Raw genomic sequence first — 21,087 nt, 5'->3', positions numbered from 1 at the left:
GGTGATTGAAGGTTTTGTCATTGATGGCAACCTTACAATCCTATGGCACTGGCAAGGCATTACACTACACTAGCACTAGCAAGATCAGATTCTACACCGGTACTCAGACCACCAGCACCGACAGAGAAAGAAAGTATATCGGCACAGAGGCCGACAGGATTTTTGTTATCTTATATTTTGTTTATTATTGTAAAATCTTTGTAAGCCAACTTGGCAAGTTGTAAAATGACTCTTATATATAAGAGAGATCATTGTAGACATTTGAAAGTGATAGTAAGTGAATAAGAAAAGATATTAGGCAGACCTATTATGCGAAATATAGGTTAAGGATCTATGTAAGAAGCAGAGTAGCAACCAGTACTGGATCTGGCATTATAGATGCTATTGTAAAGTAGTACAAGATATTGAATTTGTATAATCCATCATTATAAGTCTGTGAGACTTCCCATTTTGTGTTTGAGCAGTGAGCTCTAGGTAGTTGGCCTTTCTGCATGTGTAGGACCCTCTTGTAAGTAATATTCTCTTATTGGCTAGTAAGTGAATATTGTGGGTCACAAATCCCACCGAGGTTTTTCCCACACCGGGTTTTTCCCACACCGGGTTTCCTTGTTAAATCATTGTGTTATGGTGTGGTTTTCATGTGGATGCTTTTAATTCTGTTTATTGCTTTATTTCTTGCATACCGGTACACTATTATAATATGTTCTACATGTTTTAAATTAAGAAACTCTATTCACCAATTAGATACTGATTCACCCCCCCCTCTTAGTATCTGTGGAAATCCTAACAATTGGTATTAGAGCTTGGTCCTCTATTTTCAGAAGCCTAACAGCTTGAGGAAGATCTTGACACCGGTAGATATGGAAAATTTGATGAAGCAACTTGAAGGAGCTCTCTCAGACTATGATACAGAAAAATTTAAAAATATCAAACTAGAAGATGATCTAAAGGCAGCTCAGGATATCATTCAGACACTTCAAGAGAATCTTACTATTGCAAGAAACAAGAGAAGAGAACTTTGTGAAAAGATGCAAAATGAAAATGATGAAAAGGAATCACTTAATGATCAGATAAGCAAGCTGAAACGTGAGAACATAACAACAAAGAATGAGATGTAGGATATGACTATGAGATTTTGTAAAGAAATTGAAGATAGGAAGAAGAATGAAGAAGGATTGACTGGAAGACTAAGTGATGCAGCAAATGAGAACACAATACTTAGCTATAAAAATGATTTATTGAAGACAGATCTGATGCACACTCAGAATGACTCCAATGAACTAATGAGGTAGAAAGAAGTCTTAGAAAGAGAACTAAAAACTGCAAATCAACATAAAGAAAAATTCAAGAAAAGCTTAGAGGAACTTGGCACCTTGCTGAAAAATCAAAAACCTAAGGGTGACACTTCTGGAATTGGCTTTGAAGTTGGTGAAAGCTCCGGTACTGCAAATAGTCAGGATCATAGCAAACCAGTAAGGCAACCTAATATTTATAAATTCAATGGAAAATGCTTTAACTGTAATAAGTATGGTCATAGAGAAAATGAATGTAGATCTAGAAATTATTAGAATATCAACACACCCACCGGTCAATGTTCAAAATGCAACAAAGTTGGTCACAACTCTGAAAATTGCAGAATGAATGTGAGATGTTATGTTTGTGGAAGATTTGGACACCTATCTAATCAATGTAGAACACAAACCGGCATAGGTTATGGGAAAGCTATTCAGAAGAATAATGTGACTTGTTATGCATGTAACAAGATTGGGCATATTGCAAAATTCTGTAGAAGTAAAGGTTCACTGGCAGACAACAAAAGTTCTAGCTTGAAAGGTAAAGAAAAAGTTGAAGAGGTTAAGCAAGAATTCTCAAAACAATGGATTAGAAAAGATGATCTAAATGTTGGGAATACTCCTCCACTGGTAGAACCAATCAACACTCCACCGACAGAACAAAGTATTACTCCACCGGCAGGACAGAGTAGTGCTCCACCGGTAGGAAGTTCTTCATCAAATTGAAGAAATTTTCCTTGAGGGTTTGGCAATCTAATGACACATGTGCTATTATTCCCTTGGTTAGAGATGAGAAGTTGGAAATTACTTCATTACCGGCAGACAATGTTAAGTGAATACTTAACCGGCATGCATTAAATGTGGTAGATGGCAACTTAACATTATAAATTTGTGGTTTTGGCTCCATTTCACTTCACCGAGATTTCAAACATTTGAAGAGTGTGAAATTTACAGAGCTAAGGGATTTCGAGCAAAGAGGCAAAGCACTTCAAGCAATCAATCCATCCAAGACAAAAAAAGGTATTTATCATCATGGCATCCACCTCTGCACTTGAATATATAGCAAACCCTATTGTAGTTGAGGTTATAAAATTCCCTAGGCCCGTATTTCAACTAGTTCCCGAGGTAGCAAAGAAAGATGACACTATAAGTGCTTTTTGTCAAATTCCAAAAGGAGCTGTTTATGCTGAAGACCCCAAAATTTACATTCATTGCAACATAGAGGAATTAGGAGATGAAGAGATCAAAACAATGTATAAATCTGTCATATGTGGTAATTTCAGAAATGTAAAACCAGAACATAAAATCATTGAAACCCTAGGATTTACTTAAATCCTCTACATTCCTGAATTTCCCAAGGATGTGATTAGGATAGGCTTAAGAAGGGTACATGGTGAATTTTTCTGGTTAGATGCAATTCACAAAATTACCAAGGAAGCTGTGAAAGCTGTCACAGGGTTACCATCCACCGGTAAAAGACCAAACAAGAATAAAAAGGTCTCCAATGACCTAGTAATAAACTTAACTGGTGCAACATCCAATAGAAGGTCCTTGAGGGTAAATGATGTAACAGATATAAATGTGAGATTTGTTAGCATGATTTTAGGGTATAAAGCCACTCATGCAAATAGACTCAACTCAGTTTCAAGTTTATGCATTAAGAGTGCTTATGATATGGTTACAGACAATGTGAAAATTGACATATGTGAATGGTTAAAAGATGAGTTAATTGACAACTTAGGCAAGATAAAGAAAGATAAGAAAGGAACTTTTAGGTTTGGTAATCTGCTTGTATGCTTGATGCTACACATAACCAAACAGGTTCTCTAGTATAGGCTATAAAGCACTTGGATTTGATATACCAGTAGGAAAACAGTTAACAAAGCTATTGAATAACATGGGTGAAAACAAGGAAAAGAACATTCATGATTATTTTCAAGCACTTAAGGCCAAAATGAAGAAGATAATTAGATTATCACAGAAGATTGTTGACAAGTACAAGGATGATATATGTTTTGTAATAAAAAAGGATGAGATCTGGATGGAAGCAGTCGTCCCTAGAACAATCTGGGTAACAGAGATGGGTTATGAGACTGATGATCATATAGTTGAGACTTATGCTAAAGCACTTCTGGAAGCTCCAAATGAACCAAAGGAAGAAGTATTTGGTAGTGCTAAGACCATAGAAAATCAAATATAATCTAACAAGAGAGTGAAAAAGGTTGAGGCAATTGTGAGAAGAGGTTCTAGACAGGCAAAGGCTATTAAAGAAGATATACTGAAACAAACCGGTATCACTGAGGATGAGTTAGCAGCCCCACAGCCTGAAACTCACCTATCACTGGTAGGCACTTCTTCAGAGAGTGACATGCCTACAACTTTCAAAAGAGTTGTAAGGAAAAGAGATCCTTCACCGGCAACCACACCCTCACCTAGGAGAACTAGACAGAAACAACAAGCAGTGAGATCTCCTGTTAAAAAGACTACACCAAAGAAGAAACTGACACCCAAGAAGAAGAAGAAGAGAACAAAACAAAATTTGGCTCCTCTTGACATACTGTTAAATGAAATTATAGAGGAAGGAAAACTAAATAATATACATAAATTATATGACACTCTAACTGCAGATGAAAAAGAACAAGTAGAAAACAGTGTTATATTGCATATGGACATGTATAAGAAAGTTTTGATGGAAGTAATAGATGAAGTACCAGATGAACTGTTCAAAAGACTGGAAGCAAGAAGATAAGTTGTTATAGAGCTTGATAAGAAAATTAAAATTGAAAAATTACTAGCTGTTTATCCAGTAAACCCACCTAAGGAGATAGATGATTTAATTGTCGAAGCCAACCGGTCAGTATTATCTACTGCACACCGGCATATTGCTTTAATGGTTGGAAGAGTTAATGAGGTAACTAAATAAACAAAAAATGCATGGGATATATTCCTAGTTGAAAAAGAAAAATAGGAAGAGTACAGGAACCCCAAACCTATAAAGGTATATCAGAAGGAAAGAGACAAGGGTAAAGGAAAGGTTGGTGGACTCTGAGCATCAAAGTTAAAGATAACTTATCCCTACCGTCTCAAATTACATCATTGATAAAAACTACTGAATATCAACCGATAGTTGAGAGTATGGACATAAAGGATACTAATCCTAATCCCGAGGTACTATACACAGTAAATGTTGATACACAAAAGATCAACATTATGGTAGATAAAGATACAACTGGTATGATAGACATGGCTAGTGAGTCACCGGTAACTGAGCACACTGATCAAACACAAGAGAAATTGGTAGATGATAACACATGACAACAAACAGAGAAACAAGAAGAGCAAAAGGCTCTGAAATAGGAACAGAGTCATGAGGAAACAGTACAACTGGAAACAGGAGAAAATCAAAAACCATTGCTTAAAGAAATGCAAACACAGACTGACCTACTAGAGGACACAACAAGCTTGGTTACTTCCTCCACTGGTGGAATTCAGAATGTTGGTTCCTCCTTAGTAGGCCACAAATCAACAAATGTAACTGAAGTACTTTTGGATTCAATCAAAAGGATAACAGATTGTAGTTCACAGGCTTATAAAGCTATAGATGACACAATCCCAATTTTGAAGGTAATAGCTCCTAACTGTAACATAGACAATAACGGTTCTTTAGGGCAACTTGATAGTTTGTGTAAATACATCACTGAGAACACATGGACTATTGAGCAAATAAAGGAAGAGACATTGATGGACAAGCTAGAAATTGAAAAGCAAAATTTCTTTGAAGATCAAATAAAGAAGTGTACTAGAGATTTTGACACACTTCTACCGGAACTGTGTAACTTATTGAAGGAATTTAAAACTCTGTACAAAGACACTTGCAAAACAAACTTTTTGACGGTAGACATAGATAAGAAGATGAGCAAGGTATAGGATGAAATCAATAAACTTGTAGATAGTTTTGTTAACTCATCTGATACATTATCAGTTTTTGAGCAAAGGATAACAAGTTTTGGGGAAGAGTTACTTAAGTTAGAAAGAGAAAAGGAGAGAATAGTAAATAAGGAAAAGAATTTGAGACTAAAACTGAGTCCAAGATTGGACTATCTAGCATCATTGTGGAAGGAAATATCTAAGGCACTGATATAGGGACAAAAAACACCGACAGAGCATATGCAGCACCTCACCGGTACATTTAAAAGAACATAGACAACAATAAAGGACAACAAGAAGTTTATGGAGAGTATAAACTTGATTTTGGAAGAGCTTTTTCAAATTGTAACCACCCAGTTACAAAGTTGAGACTACAACTCTATTGACACCTTGACAACCTTTGTCATTGATGCCAAAGGGGGAGTAGTAGTATGAGAAAATAACCGGCAAAAGACTTATCTACTCAGGGGGAGTTCTTATATTGGTAACACATTTTTGGATTACAGTTTTGGATACACTTTTGAATTTTCTCATGAGTGTTGCCATCAATTCCAAAGGGGGAGATTGTTGGCATATGCACACTCCAATGAGACATTGTAGGTGATTGAAGGTTTTGTCATTGATGGCAACCTTACAATCCTATGGCACCGACAAGGCATTACACTACACCAGCACTAGCAAGATTAGACTCTACATCGACACTTAGACCACCGACACTAGCAGAGAAAGAAAGTATACCGGCACAGAGGCCGACAAGATTTTTGTTATATTATATTTTGTTTATTATTGTAAAATCTTTGTAAGCTGACTTGGCAAGTTGTAAAATGACTCTTATATGTAAGAGAGATTATTGTAGACATTTGAAAGTGATAGTAAGTGAATAAGAAAAGATATTAGGCAGACCTATTATGTGAAATATAGGTTAAGGATTTATGTAAGAAGCAAAGAAGCAACCGGTACTGGATCTGGCATTATAGATGCTATTGTAAAGAAATACAAGATATTGGATTTGTATAATCCATCATTGTAAGTCAGTGAGACTTCCCATTTTGTGTTTGAGCAGTGAGCTCTAGGTAGTTGGCCTTCCTGCATGTGCAGGCCCCTCTTGTAAGTAATATTCTCTTATTGGCCAGTAAGTGAATATTATGGGTCACAAATCCCACTGAGGTTTTTCCCACACCGAGTTTCCTCGTTAAATCATTGCGTTATGGTGTGGTTTTTATGTGGATGCTTTTAATTCTATTTATTGCTTTATTTCTTACATACCAGTACACTGTTATAATATGTTCTACATGTTTTAAATTAAGAAACTCTATTCACCGGTTAGATGCTGATTCACCCCCCCCTCTCAGTATCAGTGGGAATCCTAACAAGTTCTTGATTTAAGATTTTACAATTTAATCTCTATCATTACAAGACACTCCCTTAGTTGTGTAAGTTGAAGTGAGCTCAAGCCTAGATTTGAACCTTCGCTCTGATACCACATGTAATAACCCACTCTACTTAACCCAAGAATATTTGACTATTTATTTATTTTTTATTTTTGATTCAATCGCATACTTTGGGCATCTATCCAACCAGATTAGGCATTCATCCATCCAGAATGAGCATCTAACCATGCATGTTAGGCATCTCTCCATATGGAATAGGAGGTTTCATCTATCCAATACGTGATAGGCATCTACCGAAACAGGGAAGGCATCTATCCAACTTTGGATAGGAGGTGCTCTGGCTAGAGACTTATGCTCATCAGGACCATCCGGGTCTTGAGTCACTCTCTAAGAACTACACTCCTCTAATAGGGGTGCACTGAGGTTGTTGTCCTTAGGAGTAATTAAAATAGCATAATGCAAGCTTGAATTCCGCCTCTGAATTTGGCCTAAAGCTTCAGGAAGTCAAGCGAATCCATACATGATTCCTTCTGAGTATGCGTTGAATTATTATTATTTTATTTATTTCCCTTATCTTGCAATTGGTAATTATGTCTCCTTTGAGTAAGGATCCAAGGAACCTCATAGACCATCTACTCGCTTGAACAACATCCTAGACTCCATCCTCAAATGCCTGAGTACTAGGGGCAACTCCGTCCCTAGACAACCTACATGCCCCTTTCGGCACGGGATCAAGGCATAAAGTATGTAGTTCTAGTTCTAGTCTATGGTTTAATGTAAACTATTTTGGTGGGTACACAACCCTTTCTAGGGTCAATGTCCCAGACATTTTCTCTATAGTTGTTATCCACAATGGTAGCTTTTAGCAAAGGGCTCAAGGTGGCCTATTTCTTGTGGCCTAAAACAACTAGGTCCTATTTCCTATCATAAGCGTCACCCTTGACCCATTATCAATCGTAAAAAAAATCATCAATATAAAATAAAATTCTAAAAGCATCTTACTCAACCAACCCTAAAGGGGTTTTCTAAGGTTTAACTGAGTGGATGTAAATTCATTTAAATATTATCCTTTTAGATTATCGATCCAAGGGGGATTACCCACCCCTTGGATTTTAACTTCCATGTGACCCTTATTACTCCTCGATGATTAATAGGGATGATGCCATAGACATCGTTATTGTAGCTTTATTAGGTGTTAGGTGCAGTAGTTCTACACAATGACATTACCTGTAAGCGTGACCCAGAGGCACCGTAAATAACGAAGGCTACTAAGTTTCTTGTTTGCAACTCCTCTTGTTTAGTTTTCCTTGTAAGAAACTAAACTAAAATGCTTGGTAAGATTTAAAATGAACATTATTACTCTAATGTAATTAGGTTCAAGATCATATTTCCAGAATTAAATAATTGGAAAAACTACTCATGAAATTGATTCTACAAATAGAGGAAGGAGAATTACTTGAAAATAACAACTTACTACTACTAGGTGAACATTATTCAAGAGTGAATTACTATTCAATTTTTTTTTTAAGTAACATAAGTAACGCAACTAGGTACCAAATATGTAATTTGCAATAAAAGTGAAAAATAAATGAGTAACTTGCATATTGACAACAACAACTTCCATGGTAATAATAAATGCGTAACACCAAAGTGCATCTACAAATTAAATTCCATTGGTTTATCCCTAACTAAGTTTCCCTTCTAAAATTGTCTCATTTATTATTAAGGAAGAAATGGATCTCTCATCTACAATTAATGTTGTCAATTTCATAATTGAAGCTTAAAATGATCAACGCAAATCTATATTCAAATTTAGCAATAGTTGAAATTGAAGTATTGATTATATTGTAATCCTTCCAACTCAAAATGTTTACATCAATACAACCAATCAAGATGATATTTATGACCAATTAATACCATATTATTTTATAACCAAATCTTACTTTGGTAAAATTTATTTTTGATTAACTAAGTTTAATATAACAATAATATTAATAATTTATTATTAAACCTAATTAATAAAACCCAATTTCCATTCAACTAGGATTCACTTAATAAATTTTCAAGTGGCAAGGAAAATAAGTAAATTTAAATTAGTTGCATTACCAATTTTAAAGTGGTTGTTGAAGGTTGGGGGAGAGGGAATGGGGAGGCGGGCCCGTGGGCCCCTGCCCACCCCATACCCCTTGCGGGCCACTGCGCTAGTAGAGGCCACAAGGAGTGGGGTGGGTGGGGTCCCACATGCCCACCTCACCTTCTACCCACAACAACCAATAATAAAAGTAACTCCCAATAATAATTTCATTCCAAAGTTTATGCAAATATAATTTTATAACGCTCGATAATAATTTCGTTCTGAAGTTTATTTGAAATATGTGCGTGTGTGTGTGCGTGTGTGTGTACATACATATATATATATATATACATGTATGTATATATATATATACATGTATGTATATATATATATACATGTATGTATATATATATACATGTATGTATATATATATATACATACATATATACATATATATATGTATGTATGTATGTATATACATATATATATACATATGTATATATACATATATATATATATATAATATGTATATATATGTGTATATGTGTGTGTGTGTGTGTGTGTGTGTGTGTGTGTGTGTGTGTGTGTGTGTGTGTGTGTGTGTGTGTGTGTGTGTGTGTGTGTGTGTGTGTGTGTGTGTGATTATTTATAAATGGATTTAATTTGAGTTTGTAGTGAAGGAAGTCACAAGGGAATACTTAAGAGATAAATATTTAAATTCCCAGAAAGATAGGTAAGAAAAAAAAAGGTGGAAGAAAACAAGGATAAATTTTTACCACTGATGTTTTCTCAGAGTGGTAAATCCTATATTCTTAGGGAAATACTAATATTCAGTGAGGAATAATTTGCAAGGTGGATTTATTCAATAGCTTATGTTCTCAGGGAGGTGGAAATAATCTCTGCATATTTTATTCTGAGAGAGAAATATTTATTCACAGAAAAATAAGGAATGGTAAATCACAGCATGGTTTCATGATCACAGATGGATTCATTGCTCACAAAGAAATAAGTAAAAGATTCATAGATAAATAAGTATCAGATGAATTCCACAGAGAGGAATTTGTTCATAGAAGAGAGAGAGAGAGAGAGAGAGAGAGAGAGAGAGAGAGAGAGAGAGAGAGAGAGAGAGAGAGAGAGAGAGAGAGATTTGTTCACAGAAAATAATAAATAATAATAATAAAAAGATTTGTGTATGAAATAATACAAGTTCTTACAAAAATGGCTCTTCACAACCTGTTGAAGAAAAATAATGTTTCTCAGAGATAAACTTCTTTTTTTTGAGATAGTTCAACAACTAATGAAAGGATTCTAGAAAATAAAAATAAATATACACATTTTGAGAGATATTATTTTCGAAAGAAATATCGTGAGATACAGGGAAGAGGGATTTTTTCTTTTCTTTTTAATAAAATAATTTATAAGATGCACATTTTGAGGAAAGAAAAATAAACCAAAGGTAAAATTCAGATTTCTTTCTTTTTCTCCCAAATAGAAAAATAGGATTTCCCCTTGATTAATTTTCTAGATAAATAAGAAGATGAATTTCTTGAAGCACATTTTCATATGAATAAAATATAAAAGAGAAATGAAACTACTACACCCATGCATATAAGCGAAAGCAAAAGTAGGGAACCTGGATTGATGGAGCCTTCGATGTTGAATCCTCTCCAAATCTTCTATCTTTTCTCCTTAGATCCTTCCTTGAATCTTAGTAAAATTTCTTCAAAAGCAACTTAGCAATTCTACAAATGAAATATGAATACAAAAGAAATCCTACTAATATCAACATGAAACTTGAGGAATTTTCTTCCAAACAATCAACTCACCTTTTCGAAAGCTTGCATACATTATATAGAAAACGTTCTTCAATTCCACTATCAATAGAATTAATTGAAAATAAGATTATTTTTTCCTAAATTATCCTCATGCAAAATTGATTGATCACTTAATGGAGGAGTTACATGCAAGAAAATGGAAATTGATGATTCCCTCTAGAAGCTTCCAATTTCTCCTACGACATGTGCTTATTTAAAATTCAGTAATTAAATAATTTTCCAAAATTATATTTTCAAGTGTGTTTGTGTGTGTCCATTATTTAATCCTCTTAATTATAATAGTTTTTTCAACCATATTCAATAAATTCATTGCTAACATAACCACAAAATGATATAATAATAATAATAACAATAGTAGTAGCAAGTTTTAATCAAAAATGGAGAAAAGAGGGTTATGACACATACTCTTCTTGTAGCCTTTGAAGGTGGACTTTCGAGTTTACCATGTGACTTAAAGGATTACTTTAATCCTTTCATAATAAAGTCTCCACACTTATGTGGCGACCCTCTAGTCCATTTTTCATTCCACTTCACTTCCACTTCATTTTATTTTCCCTTCTTTCACTATCACTTCACACCATATATTATGGCATTTTAATATTCTTGTTGTCAGCTTCACATGTGCCAGAAAATTTATCACCTGATGGTATCAATCAACTCAGTTGCAAGGTATGTAAATAATCTTCTTTGTTCATTATTACTTAAAATGTATCTTATTATCATTCTGTCACCTTAAATGTATTTATTTACACATTCAAAGTGGCACTCTTCCTCAATGATTCTACATGTGTGGACACTTGTTCCATTTTAAATCAGGGGAAGGGAATTAGCCATGCCAAGTTAGCCAACTGTCATATGAATATGTTGATAACTCAATGATGAACAGATAGTACCAAACCGATACTGAGAGGGAGGGGTGAATCAGTACCGACTAAAACACATTCCTAAAACCAGTTTGTCAGCAGACACTGTGCTTTGGCAGACAAACAGTAACATTGGTCTTAAATAGAGTACAACCAGCAAAACCTAGAATAACTGAGACAAGCATAAACCGGTTGACACTTATCTTTTCATACAATCTAATACTTCATTTCCGTTTCACCCTAGTGCATGAACAGGTAATCTATCATCAAAGATATATAAATAGCTAGATCAACATGATTTACCTTCAGACACAAATCACTTAAACCATCACATGAATAACACCACACATGACACACAAATTTTTCACGTGGAAACCCAACTAGGAAAAACCATGGTGGGGATGAATACCCACAAGCTATTTTTGAACTCTTTAGAAGTCCACTCTGTTAGGAGCCTTGTTCGGTTAAAGATTGATACAATAGGTTCTATTAGGAACCGATCTTGTTAGGGATCACCTAGTTAAGGGATGGCCAGAATACCTGGTTAAGGGTTAAACCCTGTTAAAGGTTACCTTGTTAGAGGATTTCAAGAACTCAATGGTTTTGAGTCACCCTGTCAAAGGATTTATAGTAAGCCAGTTAAAGCTACTCTGTTAAGGGATTTCCCAACTGTTGAAGTGGTTAGAGATCAACATGTATTACAATGATCTAGTAACAACACTCAATGCCAATGCAAATCCACTTTACCTCCTCTTCACCTTCTGCACTTACACTCTGCAGGTATCACTTCTCTCCTCTGGTCTGGCAAGAATCATGTATCTCTTCACTTGGATACACACACACAACTTTTACCAGCAACCTCAGAAAGAAACACAACAATGACCTTATAGGAAACAGATAGGTCGGTAGCATAAACCCTAAACCCTAAACCTGTTAGGTTAGGCAATTCAAACGGTTCAATCCTGACCATTGAGCACATTGCATTAAATGCAACAGTCTTGAACCAATCTCAAGATGTTCTCCATCATTATTTTTCCACCGCTTTCATGGCGGCTGATAACCCATCACACATTTTCACCATTTACAAACTTTGCAAATTCCCGAGGTAGATAGGAACAATCTCCTTCATGCAAGATCCTTCACATGTACAAGGCTGACGTGGCAACATGATCTGTTCTTTGTTACAATGCTAACTCATCACACAAAGTCTCTAGTTGAGTCACACAGGCTTGAAGCACTTCAATCGGAAACCCTGAAGTTGAGACTTCCAACTGGTAGTCATACAAAGCTTCCATGTACTGGTTCCCATATCAACATGCCAGTTCACCTTGAACAAACACATCGCTTCACTTTGGCACATATACCGGTTCACAATGTTATACCGGTTCTCATATATACCAGTTCTTGGTAACATATCGGTTCTCTCTTCTTCAGCATATTGACATCCATGAAAACATACAATGTCATCATGTCCTCATACCGGTTCATATAATGCCAACAATCTTCCCCTTTGGCATTGATGGCAATATACAAAGATATCTCTCCGCTTCACATCTTATCCCCCAATTTCTATAGATATCTTCTCCACTTCACTTCTTCTCCCCCTTTGACAACAATGCCAAAGTGGAGGCACAAGCTTCCCTGTTCCATTATGCTGCTCCCCTTGAGGAGTAGCATCCTTCAACACATCAATCCTGAAAAAAATTGACTATGCAATACCTGACTGATGTGGAGCATATACCTTTAGTTCACCTCCTGAAGGGGCAACACCCCTAATTCACCTCTTAAGTACATAAATGTAGCCTTTGGGGGAGGCTTGGTGAATATGTTTGCTAACTGCTCCTTACTAGAAGAATGTTCTAGTGCAATCTCTTTGTTCTGAACCTTTTCCCTCAAGAAATGATACTTAAGCTCAAAGTGCTTGGTTCTAGAATGTAAAACTGGATTCTTGGAGATGTTAATTGCACTAGTATTGTTACAAAATATACTTACCGGTTTAGATACAGGAACTTTGAAGCCATTTAATTCATGCTTCATCCAAATTGTTTGAGTGCAGTTCATGAAAGTTGCAACATACTCTACTTCTGCTGTAGACTGAGAGATACAACTCTACTTCTTACTCATCCATGAGACCAGTCTACCACCAAGAAAGAATGCACCACCGGTTGTGCTCTTCCAGTCATCCACATTACCTGCCCAATCAGCATCTGTGAATACTTTCAAGTTGAAATCCTTGCTATATGGATACCACAATCCATAATCAATAGTTCCCTTCAGATACCTAAGAATCCGCTTGATTGCAACCAAGTGGGATTCTCTTGGACTTTTCTAGAACCTTGCAGTAATGCCAACTACATGTGCAATATCTGGTCTGCTATGCACTACATAATGCAACTTACCAATCATTGATCGGTATTCCTTGTCATTAACCAATGTTGAGTCATCCTCTTTGGATAGTTTACAACTGGTCACCATCGGTGTACCAACCGGTTTGCTATCTTCCATACCAAAGGTCTTCAACACCTCTTTGACATACTTGGACTAAGTGATAAAGATTCCATCTTTCATCTGCTGAATTTGCAGTCCAATGAAGAACTTAATCTCCCCTATGAGTGACATCTCAAACTCTTTCTTCATCTCATCTTCAAACTCATGACTCATCTTGTCATCTCCACCAAAGATAATGTCATCAACAAATACCTCACAGATCAGGATCTGATCTCCTTCAGATTTCAATTAGATATTGCTATCTTCGCTTGTTCTCTCAAATCCAATCTTCACAAGATGGGAGTGTAGGCGTTCATACCATGCTCTAGGTGCCTTCTTTAGACCATATAAGGCTTTATGTAGCCTACACACCATGTCACTATCTTCAGATAGGGAAAACCCATTTGGTTGCTCTATATACACTTCCTCTTCAAGTACACCATTTAGGAATGCAAATTTTACATCCATTTGATATACTTTGTATCCTTTAAAATCTGGATATAGAGCAAAGGTTTCTCAATAGTCTTCTCCTTCTTCTTGGGCATATCCTTTACACACCAGTCTGGTTTTGTTTCTAATCATTGTGCCATCCTCATTCAGCTTATTTCTGAAAACCCATTTGGTACCGATGACATTTTTATGCTCCGGTCTAGGTACCAAACACCATGTACCATTTCTCTCTATCTGGTCAAGTTCCTCTTCCATTGCCTTGATCCAGTCTTCATCTTTATGTGCCTCTTTGAATGATTTAGGCTCAAATTCAGAGATCATACATGAGTTTTCTCTGACCTTTCTTCTTGTAAGGATTCCTGCATCCTTATCTTTTATGATTTGCTTAGGATCATGATTTAGCTTGACATACCGAGGAATGGTCTTAACAAATTCCTCTTTCTTTTCTTCTTCACCCTCATCTCCATCAGTATCAGCATCTACATCTACTGGTGTAGGAACACTATTACTGGTACTTGGTTGACTGGCAACTGGTTCCCAGAAGGTTACAATCGGTTCATTTACTGCTTGCTCACTGTCGGTTTCCTTAGTTTTCTTAGAGGTTTCATCAACTCTCACATTGATGCTTTCCATAATTCTTTGAGTCCTATTATTGAAACACTTGAGAGATTTTCTCTTGGTGGAATACCCTAGGAATATTCCCTCATCACATTTTGCATCAAATTTGCTCTGGTGTTTGCTCCTCTTGATATAACATTTTCTACCAAACATGCTAAAGTAGCTAACCACAGGTGTCTTATTGGTCCAATACTCATAAGGAGTTTTATCCTTACCTTTCTTGATGAGTACCTGGTTCATTGTGTAGACTATAGTGCTCACCGCTTCTCTCCGAAAGGTGTGAGCAACCTTTCCTTGAATCAGCATTGTTATTGCTACTTCAACCACAGTCTGATTATTCCTCTCTACTAGACCATTCTACTATGGAGTCTGGGGGGTAGACAGTTGCCTCTTGATGCCATGTTCTTCACAGTACTTGTTGAATTCACCAAAAGTGAATTCCCCTCCTTGATCAGTTCTAAGGCACTTGATCCTTTTACCGCTTTCCTACTCCACTAATGCTCTGAAAGCTTTGAACTTTCCAAAAGCTTTAGACTTATCTTTCAAGAATGTGACCCACATCATTCTTGAGCAGTCATCAGTGAGAATCATGAAGTACCTATCACCCTGCATACTCCTAGTTTTCATAGGACCACACAAATCAGTATGCACAAGATCAAGTAAATTGTCTGTAGTGAAAGGTTTACCTTTAAAGGTTGAGGAAGGCATTTTCCCTAGTTGACTCTCTCTGCACAAGGTATTTTTCGGTTTTCTCAGCACTGGCAACCCTCTAACTGCCTTGATCTTACTAGCCTTCACAATGTTATCAAAGTTTACATGACAGAGTCTCCTATGCCATATCCAGTTGTCATCGAACTTGGCCATAAGACATGTACTGATATTTGCATTCAATTGAAATAGGTTACCTTTGGTCTGCATGTCGGTGGCCACCAATTCACCATTCTTTCCTTTGATTCTGCACACTCCATTCTTGAATTCTAGAGTGAGACCACTATCATTTAGCTAGGCAACACTCAAAAGGTTGTGTCTGAGACCATCAACCCAATAAACATTGTCAACATTACTCTTTCCATTCAAAGAGATGGACCCTCTGCCTTTGACCATACATGGTGCATCATTACCAAAGAGAACCACACCACCATCATACTCTTCCAAGGATAGAAACTTGCTCCGGTCACCAGTCATATGGTGAGAATAGCCATTGTCAATAATCCACTCATTGGAATTACAAAAGCAAGAGACAAGAGCCGCCTTGTCTGACACATCTTCCTTGACAACAACAAACACAATATCTTCATTTTCTTCATCTTCTAATTCCTCATCTATGACACCTTCATCAACTGCCACAAAATAGTTTCTTCGGTTTCCTCCTTTGAATTTCTTGAACCTTTTCGGTTTTTCCTTCTTGTCACCATTAGGACAGTTTACAACAATATGTCCTATCCGATTACAAGAAAAGCATTTCAAAGGGAGCTTACCTCTATATTTACTAGTTCCTTTAGGAAGTTTCCTGGAAAGAAGAGCTTCAAATTCCATCAGAATCTCCTCATCATCCATTTCTATGCTCTGTCTTGGTTCACCACTGGTGCTTGCTTCTTTTCCTTTTTTGGATGGTACAACAGAAGCTTTAAAAGTTGATTTAATCTTTTGAACACTGCCATCAAAACTATTTAGCTCATAGGCTATCAACTTTGCAATGATGGAGTCTAGAGATACCTTAGTCTTGTCTATTGATCTCAACTCCTGAATAGCAACAACCCTTATTGCATAGACCCGTAATAAGGATCTCAGAACTTTTCTTACCACAGTGGAATCTTCCATTTTACCACCTGCACTCTTGATATCTCCGACAATAGTTTTGATTCTTATTCCATACTGTTGAATGGTCTCACCTTCAACCATCCGCATGTCTTCAAACTTCCCTCTAAGGCTTTCTTCCTTAGCTTGTTTTACATTCTCATCACCGTCATAGATATTTTCAAGAGTATCCCATTTTTCTTTGGGATTTACTTTATCTTGGACATCAATAAACTCAATGTTAGATAAACTACTAATTAGGGCTTCCATGACTTGCCCATTCTCCTGCATCTCTCTCTTTTGGTCATTGGTGAGAGTATCGGTAGGGGAAACATAAGCATTCTCAACATAGCTCCAGTGTTGAGCACCCATGCTTCTAATGTATATCTTCATTCTATCTTTCCATATATTGAAATTATCTTTTTTGAACTTTGGACCTTCCCTCTTCATCATTAGACTGGGATCTTTTCCTCAAGCAGTTAAACTTATAACACAAAGGACCTGGAGGACGCTCTGATACCAATTGATAACTCAATGATGAACAGATAGTACCAAACCGGTACTGAGAGGGGGGGGGTGAATCAGTACCAACTAAAACACATTCCTAAAACTAGTTTGTTAGCAGACACTGTGCTTTGGCAGACAAACAGTAACACCAGTCTTAAATAAAGTACAATCGGCAAAACCCAGAATAACTGAGACAAGCATAAACCGGTTGACACTTATCTTTTCATACAATCTAATACTTCATTTCCATTTCACCCTAGTGCATGAACAGGTAATCTATCATCAAAGATATATAAATAGCTAGATCAACATGATTTACCTTCAGACATGAATCACTTAAACCATCACATGAATAACACCACACATGACACAGATTTTTCATGTGGAAACCCAACTGGGAAAAACCATGGTGGGGATGAATACCCACAAGTTGTTTTTGAACTCTTTAGAAGTCTACTCTGTTAGAAGCCTTGTCCAGTTAAAGACTGATACAATAGGTTCTGTTAGGAACCGATCTTGTTAGGGATCACCCGGTTAAGGGTTAAACCCTATTAAAGGTTACCTTGTTAGAGGATTTCAAGAACTCAATGGTTTTGAGTCACCCTGTCAAAGGATTTACAGTAAGTCGGTTAAAGCTACCCTGTTAAGGGATTTCCCAACTATTGAAGTGGTTAGAGATCAACAGGTATTACAATGATCGGGTAACAACACTCAATGCCAATGCAGATCCACTTTACCTCCTCTTCACCTTCTGCACTTGCACTCTGTAGGTATCACTTCTCTCCTCTGGTCTAGAAATAATCATGTATCTCTTCACTTGGATACACACACACAACTTTTGCCAACAACCTCAGAAAGAAACACAACAACGACCTTATAGGAAATAGATAGGTCGATAGCATAAACCCTAAACCCTAAACTCAAATGGTTCAATCCTGATTGTTGAGCACATTGCATTAAATGCAATAGTCTTAAACCGAACTCAAGACGTTCACCATTGATCGTTTTCCACTGCTTTCATGGCGACTGATAACGCATCACGCATTTTCACCGTTTACAGACTTCGCACATTCCCAAGGTAGATAGGAACAATCTCCTTCATGTAAGATCCTTCATGCGCACAAGGATGACGTGGTAACATGATCTACTCTTCGTTACAATACTAACTCATCACACAAAGTCACCAATTGAGTCACACAGGCTTGAAGCACTTCAACTGGAAACCCTGAAGTTGAGACTACCAACCGGTAGTCATACAAATCTTCCATGTACCGGTTCCCATATCAACATGTCGGTTCACCTTGAACAAACACACCGCTTTACTTTGGCACATATACCGGCTCACAATGTTATACCGGTTCTCACATATACCGGTTCTTGGTAACATATCGGTTCTCTCTTCTTCAACATATTGACATCAATGACAACATACAATGTCATCATGTCCTCATACCGGTTCACATAATTCCAACATATGTGTGATGATAATTTGAAGGAATGCGTCCATAAACATGGAGTCAGTTCTCATTGTTTGTATGTACCCCAAATGAGGCCATTTATTACCTCTTACTGTCAATAGTTATATTTTCTGTCTTTTCAACATGCCTATAGTTGTGGCTTTGTTTTTAACATATTTTTACAGCAAATAAATTGCCGCAACAAATATAAACCGTAGTAGTAGTAATTAGAGGGTAGTTTGTAATTGTGGTGGCAAGGGAGGTAAATTTGAAACTGCAAAACAAAGCTTGGTAGTGATTGCAAGGTTTGGTCATAGTGGGGATTCCTGTAGTAAATTAACCTTTGAAAAAATGGGAGGCTCCCCTATTTGTCATGAGCCAGTAGAACACAACCTCATTTTAGAAGACCTGAACTTTCAACTATTCAGGGATTGTGGGTGGCCAAATTATTTCTTCAATCTTCATGACTTCAATGAAGCTAAGGTATTGGAATTTTCTTGGACTTTGAAGAATGACCAAGTAGTGGTCAAGGGTGTAAGAATCAGGTTTATAGAACAATGAATTGTAGAGGTAATGGGTTGCCTACAATAGGGGAATTGTATCTTGAAGGGCATGATGCTAGCACAACTAGGGCTGAATTTTTAGTACATGCTTATCTACAATTGATGGTAACTAAATAAGGTGCAAAATTTTTATCTATACCATTAGAATGTTCTTCTAGGGGAGTTTATGTCATTCAATATTTAACTTGTTAGGGTTGGCAATATTGACTTCATTTGGTGCATTTTAAGCTCCTTATTCATCTTTGACATCTACAACATGTTGAAGAAGATGGTAGAAAAAGTTTAGAAATGTAATGTGCATTTATGTTTCTCATCACTATTTGATTCTGTTGTTAATAGAAAATACCCTAGAAGAAACAAACCCTGAGATGCCTTGGGATGATTTTTTGAAGATAACAAGGGTTGAACCAATAAACATAGGACCTGTAGTTGTGGGGATAGAAGGAGCTTCTTCTTATAGACCACCTCCCACTCGGTCCTTTAATGAAATCCCTAATGAAGATACTCCTCATTTGCCTAAGCATAATGGGGAAACTAGAAACCCTAGTGCTACCCCTAAAAAAACCCTTGTGTTGACTACATCTTCAAGAATTAAGAACAAAAAAAGAAAAACAATTGCAAAGGAGAAAGAGAGTGGTAAAAAAAAAATTAAGATTCATACTCCCATTTCTAAGTATCCTAGCCTCCAGAATGAAAGGCCAAAGAATCTATGCATCCTATATCCGCTAAGAAAGTAAAAAGAACTACTAAAATAATAAAGAAACCTACGAAGAAATTAAAGAAGGTTGTTTAGAAACCTGCAAGGAGTCGCCACAAGATTAAGAAGATGTTTAAAAGTAAACGAAAAAAAATGATGAAATTCTTATCTAGAGTACTAATCCAGAAGAATCTCCAACTGATAAAGAAGAAGAGGAACTTCCTAATGAATAGTCCTCGTTCTTTCAAACACCTTCATCCACATCATCATTTTCTGATCATATTGAAAAGGAAGAGGATGTTCAAAGGAGTTTATTAGAGAAAACAAAGGAAGTATTAGTTCATTCTAGGGGAATACAAATTGACCTTAATATGGGTCTAGATATTGAGGTTAATCAAAGGAGAGATAGCCCTGAGAAAAACAAAGACGAGGAGCAACCAGCTAGTGGATTAGAGAATCTTGTAGCAACAATAGAGAAAGTGGTAGCTAGAAGCAAGTAAAGAAAGAATAAGAGGCAACATGGAAAGACAATTAGGGAAAGCATACATACGACACCTCCATTTTCATGGGCCTTTATTGCAATGGAATTATGGAAGTTAATGGAGGATAGAGAAAGAGAATGGAAGGAAGAAAAGGAGCAGTTGCAGAAGGAACTCAAGGAGAAGAACCTAGAAATAGCTAGTTTGAAGGCTAGAATGGAAAAGGTAACCACTCTTGTCCCTCAACTTGTTCAATGGAGACAACCACCTTGGGTCTATTCTTTATAGATGAGGGAGCTATACTTTTCCTACAAACTATCTAGGGAGATTTCAGGCTTAAATTCCTCTTATTAGACCTAATGATTTTCTCATTGCGTATAGAACTTCCACTCCTCAATTAAGGAACCAACTATGTGAATTTTATCTACACAATTATGTTGTCCCATATGATTCACAATGGAACCCCCTATCATTCACTCACCATTTCCACTGGTGGAGAAAATATAGGAGAAACATGTTATGAATATTGATCGTCGTGAGCAGAGTCCTACTCTATTTCAACCTTTTTTTTTCCTCGTTTTCATGTTTTCAATAAAAGCCATCCTCCTGATCTTTAGAAGTGGAGAAACTAATATAGTTAGATAATAAAA

This window comes from Cryptomeria japonica, chromosome 4 (genome assembly GCF_030272615.1).
Source record: "Cryptomeria japonica chromosome 4, Sugi_1.0, whole genome shotgun sequence".
Lineage (NCBI taxonomy): Eukaryota > Viridiplantae > Streptophyta > Pinopsida > Cupressales > Cupressaceae > Cryptomeria > Cryptomeria japonica.
Note: the sequence above shows the minus strand (reverse complement) of the source record.